The sequence below is a fragment of the Mya arenaria genome, chromosome 3 (genome assembly GCF_026914265.1).
Source record: "Mya arenaria isolate MELC-2E11 chromosome 3, ASM2691426v1".
Taxonomy (NCBI): domain Eukaryota; kingdom Metazoa; phylum Mollusca; class Bivalvia; order Myida; family Myidae; genus Mya; species Mya arenaria.
Window position 1 is genome coordinate 60,737,218 of NC_069124.1, and position 8,445 is coordinate 60,745,662.

At 33.6% G+C, this 8,445-nt stretch overlaps 1 pseudogene; it reads right to left on the minus strand.

Moving 5' to 3' along the window:
- Nucleotides 1–5,206: 5,206 nt before the first annotated feature.
- On the minus strand, nucleotides 5,207–7,585 carry LOC128226168 (uncharacterized; annotated as a pseudogene).
- Nucleotides 7,586–8,445: the final 860 nt, after the last annotated feature.

An 8,445-nucleotide genomic window follows, 5' to 3' on the forward strand; every position in this document is an offset into this window, starting at 1 on the left:
AATACTTGTACAATAGTATCACCCTGATAATCAAGACTTCATGTACAACCTATTTGGCACCAATCACTTCAAGGTCAAGGTCACAAAGCTGTTTATTTGCTGTTTACTTTTACATCACTTAGTAAATTACACATACAATTGTATTATGTTTTGCAGCATTTATTCACTAAAATCGATCATAAAACATTTAAATGAAAGAAAATGGAATACACAAACTATTTAAATTTCACACACAAGTGTTTACAATTCATCATCGCATTTCTTGCACCTGCAAGTCTGGTAGATGGGCGAGTGTACATGAAGAGTGCTCAAATCTTAGATACACTATCAACCACGCCTTTTTGTACATTTCGCACATCGTCGCGATTGTTCCTTACCCGGGACGTTATCTTTTCATCTAGTTTTCACTATACGCGGCGATTGAAACGCCGATTGTCTACGATTTTGGTACTCTTCTATATTTGTTAAAATGACCTTGTGACGTTTAACATTAACATTAAGTTGGCTTTCTACCATGGCATTGATCTATTGACGTCAACTGTACTGTACCTAATCTGTTTGGGTTTGCATTTGTTTTATTTCAGTACCTTAAGAGCAATGTTTTGGCGTTAAAACAAACCAAAACATACTAACATCACCTGACTAACTTCATAAAGGGGAAAACAAAACCTTTCGTAGAGATTGTGTGAAGAGGATGGCACCATGTGTAGACTTAAATCAACCAGAACCAAATAAGCAAACAACAGCCACCAGACTCTCTAAAATTCATTTTAAATTTAGTGTTTGGAAGTATGATATTAACTATAAAAATACAGTTCCATATTGCTCATGTCCTGACTTTGAAAAATCACACTGCTCCTGCAAGCATATTTTCTGTTCATATCTTATCACTACCCAGATCATGCTTGGAAAACTATTCGTAAATCCTATACAAATCAACCGTGCTCTAGCCTGGACTGTACTCCAGCAGATTGCTGTCAATGAACCAGTGCCTATTAACAACAAATCAACGCACTTACTGCTATAATTGATGACTAAAGGAATACGAAACCTGACAATGACACTGCTGCATCTGTCATGCTAATGGCAGTAGGTAAATCTTGCATTGAAGTATTTAAAATGTGCGGAACAGTTTGAATGGAGCCAGTGATGTAAAGGTACGGTATAACGTGTGCAAAGAACATTTAGAAACTAAATTGATCTGGGATAATCAGGCTTTCAAGAAAGGTGGTTTACATCAGGCAGGAAATTTGAAAGCAGGACACTGAAGAACCAAACCAAGTTAGCAAAAATCAAAAGCAGAAGCTGTCTGAAGAAACACTCTAAAAAGATGACTATGTAGTTGGCATGTCACCAGAAATACAGGACATAGTCCAGGATGTTAATCCTAGTCCTACTCCTCCTGGATTCTTAAAAGGTGTGCTGATTTTGTTCATCTGCATACAATGTAAATGTCAGCACATTGATGTAGTCCAAAATTTATTTTCATACCATTTAAGATCGAAAGTGGAGTGTATGCTACTCACAATGTTTGTAGTTCTTCTACTCACCTTTTTATATCAGCTAAAACTCCGTTACATGTTATTGATGTGTATCGCATATAAGCAAAGTGTTTGCCCTTAAAATACAAATTTATCGAGTTTCTGCCATTTTCAATTGGATATTAGTTGGATTATCTAGCAACATCTGTGTTATATATAACAGAAATCCACCTTATTGATTGGGTATTCATTTCGTTTTTTTTTTATTTCATATCGCGTTAAAAAAACAGTAAATCGAGCAGTTCATGCAACACTATTCGTTTTACAGGACAATGTGACTAGTAAATCATAAATGTTAAACTATACTGGATATTTTTATCTGTCACATCATTCATTATAGAACAAATTCTGACAGAAGATTTATACTACCTGTCATCATTTCTTAATGTGAATCGAATGTTTCTACCAGTCTTGCGGATACTGAATTGAGTAATAGCCCCAAGAAGCATTTCTGTAGCAATTTAATATCAGATGTTAATTCAATCTTGGAGACCACGTCTTTTCTGCAATACAGTGTTCACAGGCAATCATGAACAAAAATGAACAATATAAGAAAAATATTATTATTTATGTTAGGAATATCTTCTATTAAAGTATTTCCTTAGTCAAATTAGTGTTTACGGGATAGTAGCTCAAACCAATCAAGGAAAATACATATCATAAACACAAATACATTTGTGTCTGTATAAATAAAACTAAGTTGAAACTAGTTAGACAACGTCCTATGTTTGGAATTTTGAGTTGTTTTTTTTTCTGTAAAATGAAATTTAGTAATTATTATTTATATGAATTTGTACATTTTTTCTTTACAATAAGGTATTCGCATGAGCTACATACATAGTGACTTTAAATGAGTCCATAGTGGTGATGCTAAGACAAATTTGAAATGAAACAAAGGTCTATGGTTCAATGTCGAACTTTTTGAATTTATAATTCAGAACACCTTAATAATCAATTTACATCTACTTTCCTTACATAACTAAGCTTTAGTCCTTTGATTATATGAACATTTTGCTAATTCATGTTATCTTTAAAACCTTTTTTTTTGGCTGACTCGGAGTGTTTTGGCATGTGACGTCATTTTCTTCAAATATTTTACATGGGTAATCTTTGAAAGAAAATAAAAGCTAAATGTTTAATTTATTTGTTCCCAGTTGTAGTACAATGATGCTTTTTATTATGAAACTCTCCTGATCGCAGAGTTTCGTCGTATACTGTTTCTCTCGACAAGAATACCGCTTTTAACCTTTATATAACGGGCCACTGTATCTATGAGCCAGGTATTTTGTTTGTAGCTTACGAAGAAGTTATAATTTTCGACGAGAATTGGTCTTTGTTTACATTTTCGCCGGGCGAACATTCTTCACTTGTTTCATATTACAGTATAGGGTATTTTTGAATTTTGTCTAATCTCTTTTTATTTTTATGGCAATGTATTAATTTGGTGATATACATGTTCAAGTATGTATAAAATATAATTTTAAGTAGTTGAAATTATTTATTGTGACTTTAATGAGCCTTTGTCATCAAGCCACTGTGGTAATCATTTGGAAGAAAAGTTTAGCTTTAATTAATTTTCTAAGAAGCGAGGTCAACACTATTTATAGCGGAACGAATCGCATCTACCGATGGCTTAACCATTGAATGAAAAAAGCTTTGACACATGTGTTCGTCACATAGTTTCGTCACTAAAAGATGGCCCTTCAGTCCATTAATATTGTTTAAAAATTAACAAAATATTAATAAAATTGATAAAATGACACTTCAATAATTTATATATATAGATATAGATATATAAATATATAAATATATATATATATATATATATATATATATATACAATGTTCCCATATCCAGAAATCCCCATAACCACAGTTGCCCTGAACAATATCGAATGTTTCCTAAAATGTTTGACAAAAATGCTACAATTTTTACACTGCCGGAAGGTAAAAAACTAAGCTAATAGAAAATGTAAATGTTATGCCAGTTCTTGATACCATTCCAACATAGACAGACAATATGACATCAGACAGAAGTGGTCGAGTTCATGAATGCTGCTAAAATTATACAAGTAGTTATAATGATAAAATGTTTTCATCAATTATTAGTGTTGACTATAGTCAATACTATTCAGTTTTCATCAATCTGTTTTTTTTGCCAACATCTCTCAGAAATGGAGTAATTTTCTTGCACCAGAAACACATGATAATTTCAATATCTAAGTTGAAGTGGCAATAAATAAAAAAAATGCATGTGTAGATACTTTTTAAAGCAGTTTATGACTGATCTTGACATATTTTGATTAAAGAAAATTAATGTTGAAACAAAATCGATGATAATTGTGATAATCTTCACAATATATAAATAAGGTACTGAACACCCCCTTATCTGTTAATTTTGGATATCTGGTGACCTTTTACAATTTTGAATCATTGGAAAAAACAGAACATTTAAAGATTTTTTATGAAACAATCAGTATTTCTTTCATCCAATTTCAGAGGGATAAGAAACAAAATTTAAGATGAAAAAAACTTGTGTAAACTAATTTCAGTAATTCACAGCAGGTAATGAAAGTAATGGTATCACAAGGCAGCAATTTGACAAAAACACATATTTATTTGTAACAGTTAGAGATTCTTTAAAGCTGCACTCGCAAAGATTATGTCATAATTTGATATTTGTCTTAGCTGATTTTGGCACAAAAGAACAGATTTCAAATGTTTGAAAAAGACTTCCGAAAAAATGTATGTTCCTTAAAGTGTTAGTAACGCTTTAATCTATAGAACCTCTATTTTCGAATGTACATATTGCAACCAGTTATATGATCTTTTGTCATCAGTCTTATATCACTGGTTTTCAGACATCTGCACAAAGGCTAGATATGAAAAGTTGTCAAAATGGTAAATGGGTCATTCTAAATAAAATTGACACTTTACATCAAGTCATAGCACAAAATTGCGATTAATACTATAATGAAAATTGCATAGTTTAGCTCTAACACAATATTGACAAAGAATGAATCCCAGTAGTAAAATTACAAATTATCATCATTAAATTTTATTTTGCTATTTTCCCTGACCTACATCTGTTATTTTGTCATTTCCGTTACATAGATTGGTTTTGATTTTTTTTTTTTTTTTTAAAAGCATTTTTTTTTAAATTTGTTTTTTGACGAAAACAATTCATTTAATATATCTATGATATTTATGTGAAAACCGTAAGTCAGCATCTCGAATTTTGTATGTTTTTGGGAATTTACAAGGCCATGTGTAAGAGACAGACTCAAAACGGAGCATAGCGTTTATTTTATAGAATAAACAATCAAACATTTCAACATAAATTCAGGTGATCCAATTATTTCATTGTAACAAAATTCATTTTATATCTGCACATTTTATAAATTGTTGATAACAATACTTTAAAATTCAATAAACGCAGTGTTTCGGAAATGATACACTGGTTATGGTAATGATGGTTGAGTTACGGAAATGATTTCTAAAATAGGTTGTAGTATTTAAAGACATTTTAATACATTGATGGAATGAAAAACTCACGAGCATATAATGCCAAAGGTATAAGGGTAACTATGAAAAACTCCGGAACATTTAACACTCTGAACCACTGGCCATATATAATGTAGATATAGCGTTACTTGGGTAAAAATGCTATTCTACATTGCTTTCAATGGCATCAAACAATTTGTCATCTTTTTTCATATGTCTCTTTGTAACTGGTTGTGGTTCTGTGCTCAATACTGTAATGACATTAGCACTGTGATACCAGCAAATATCTGGTAAAAGGGGCCAGAAATATCTATTACGCCCTATTCTGTGCATGACTTGTACATGTAAATCAGACTTATCGACATCAAGGACTTTTCCTGGATATGGAATACCGTCGTACAAGACCATGCAAAACTGACCAATCAGCGACTCATCAACAGTGTCGACTGGCAGTAATAAGGATTCATTGACCTGAAATTACAATGTTAACATCAGTGTGACTGCTAGGCAGCAAACCCAATATCTTATTATAAAGACTTTGATTATAGAATTATGTTTAGTTATAAACAAGTGTTCACGATATGCAAAATCATTATGCTATTGAATTTAGTGTACTTATCACATAAAACAACATTTTACCTTTTTTGCATCACGTTTGGCATGATTTTCACCCCTTACCAGATCAACATCACCAGCTGAGGTGTTCATAAGTGAGGAGCACCGAGGCAGCTGACTATCAATAATCTGTTAGGTAGAATTATATCAATGAAGAAAATAATCACGACAATATTTAATTCAAAGTTAAGTTTTAACCATATTAATACTTGAAAGGAAAAACAAAACAATTTTCATAAGGCCTGTGAACAAATAACAAATATGATAAGTTCATCAGGAGCAGTAGTAGTAGCGACGCTATTGATATTATGTTAAATCCTGCAGATTTTCATTTTTTTACCTGCGCATCAATGAATGAGCACTTTGAAGTTCCATAGCAAGAGCATACGTTGGGACGACTGCAAAAGCATGACAAAACCCTGGACAGCACTTCTCCTCTCTCCTTTACCATGACCTGCTCATAATACAGAAAAACAACATAATACATGTTATTCTCAATTCAATTTCAAAACCATTGTTCATTTTCGAACAGTAATATTACTTTATAAAACTGCATATATTTAAAGTAAGTAAATCTGCGTGTAAAAGATAGAAAAAGTAACCTACCTGGTGGATTTTCATTGTGTTTGGGACAAACTTTAGCTGCTTTGGCAACTCTTTCTATATCCTTTCAACTGCCTCTTCTTTCACTTCAAATAACTCAACTGAAGTGTTTGTCATCTTCAACCCCCTTATCATATATTCTGCATTTGTAATATCTACTGATCGAGTGTTTACCGCTCTGTCAGCATGCTGCTTTACAGCAGCCCCGATGCCGTTGGCGGCACCTTTACCATGAGAAGCTTCAAGAAAATTCCCGGTACCCCTTTGAAATCCCAGTTCAAATAATTTGGTTGAGAATAGGTAAAAGTTCTGCTTATTGCGATATTATGTGGATGAGCCATCAGACAGAAAATGTAGGACACTAACGTTGTTTTTCTCTTTCAGAATAGGCTCTAAATGAGCCCAGATTGCTGCTGGATTGTGTTTCAAGCAATCAGAGAAGCTTGTAAAGGAGTATGTCTTCTCCCTAGTGTAAGCAACTCCTGTGTGTAGGCTTACTTGTGTCTGAGATGCTCCAAAGTGAATAGACTGAATTTCCTGGTGGTACTTGCAATTGTAATTCTCACTAAAGTCAATGTGGATTAATACATCTTCAGCTTTCAGGTTTTCTTTCAATCTGCTTATAGCTTGGTATTGGTGTCTTATGTTGAAGACATGTCTACTAGCTCTCTGTGCTTCAACCTGTATTTCATCATTGAGTTGGTCCAACGTACCCTGATCCTTCTCTTTTACTGTTTTTGTCACAGTTCGTACTGTTTGGGACCCAACTTCATCTGTCTTTGGTATTTCAATGCGCTTGTTTCGCCAAACTCGCCAGACAACTTACCTTCCCCGGCCAATATTCTCATTTAATGGAATACTTCTCCCTTTACACCCATTGCACTCCCTATACATGCATTCTTTCTTGTCCAGGGATCCATCACATGTTAAACACTTCAGAAGGTCATTAACACTTCTTGAGTGGTACATATTATTGTTAATTGCTGTTGTTAGTTTCATGTCCAAATTGTCGTGAATTTTACAAAGGCAGGTTTGTCTATCTCTAAATGTAGGCTTGATGACCCAAAAAGGTTTTAGTTTGCAAAACAAACTGTAGGATATTTTCTTCTTCTTTTCAGAGATATATTTAGCATGTAAATGCTTAATATCATCGTTTAACAGGCAGATCTGCTTTTTACATCCTTTCTGAGTTATTGTTGCCTTTTTGTCAGCTTTCATTCTGCTATTATCGTCTCTTTCAAAAAACTCTGTAACTTCTTTCTTTTTAGGTGCTATAGATGTGATTCTTCTGATTTTTCTAGATTTCATTTGGTGCGTCGTCATTCCTAGGGCTTTTGTAGCAAACTTTCCTAATCTATATTTCTTCAGTACCTCGTAGCTACAAATCAACATTGAAAGTTGTCTTCTTTGCTTGTAGCTCTTTTCTCTTCTGTACCTGTCTCTGATGTTTGATGATCACGTTACTAAATTGCACTGCTTTTTCAGTCTTGTTTTTCATTTTACTGGTCACATTCTTCACCTTTAATCTTTGGCTTCTTTTCTTGTATTTCTCCTTTAATCGCCTCTCTTTATTTTACTCAGTTGTCAGCTTTAGTATCCCTCTGTAGGCTTTTGCTCGATCCCGGAGCTTTTTTCTCCTTCCATTTCTTTGGGCTGCTTCTCGGCGACTGTTTTGCTGAAATCTGTTTTCATTGGGGATTGTTGGTGGAGTCATCATTGCGTTCATATCTTTTATTCGTTTTGTTCTGGCCCTTTGACTTTTTCTCCATGCTCTACGTGTTTTGTTTTGTTCACGTGGTGTCATATTATCAATAGATTTCACTAGTATTCTTTCTTTTTTCTTCAAGTATCGTTCATGTTCTTTTTGTTCATTGGGCATATTTGATTGGGTCTTCTTTCATACGTTTCCGCCAGTTCGCTACCCTTTCTTTACTATTTCATAAAGATCTAATGCCCTACATACCCAATCATTAGTTTTTGGCTCATCACTGAAGAGAACTTCGCTCAGTTGCTTTTGGGTTTTTCCTAGACCTTGATCAAGTGCATCCAGCTCACGTTTAAACGCTGAAAATATACTTATATTTAGCCTTTTTATGCCCCCGAAGGTGGGCATATTAAAATCGCACCGTCCGTCCGTCCGGCTCTGTAACTTTCCCTTGTATGGACAGATTTTAAAATAGCTT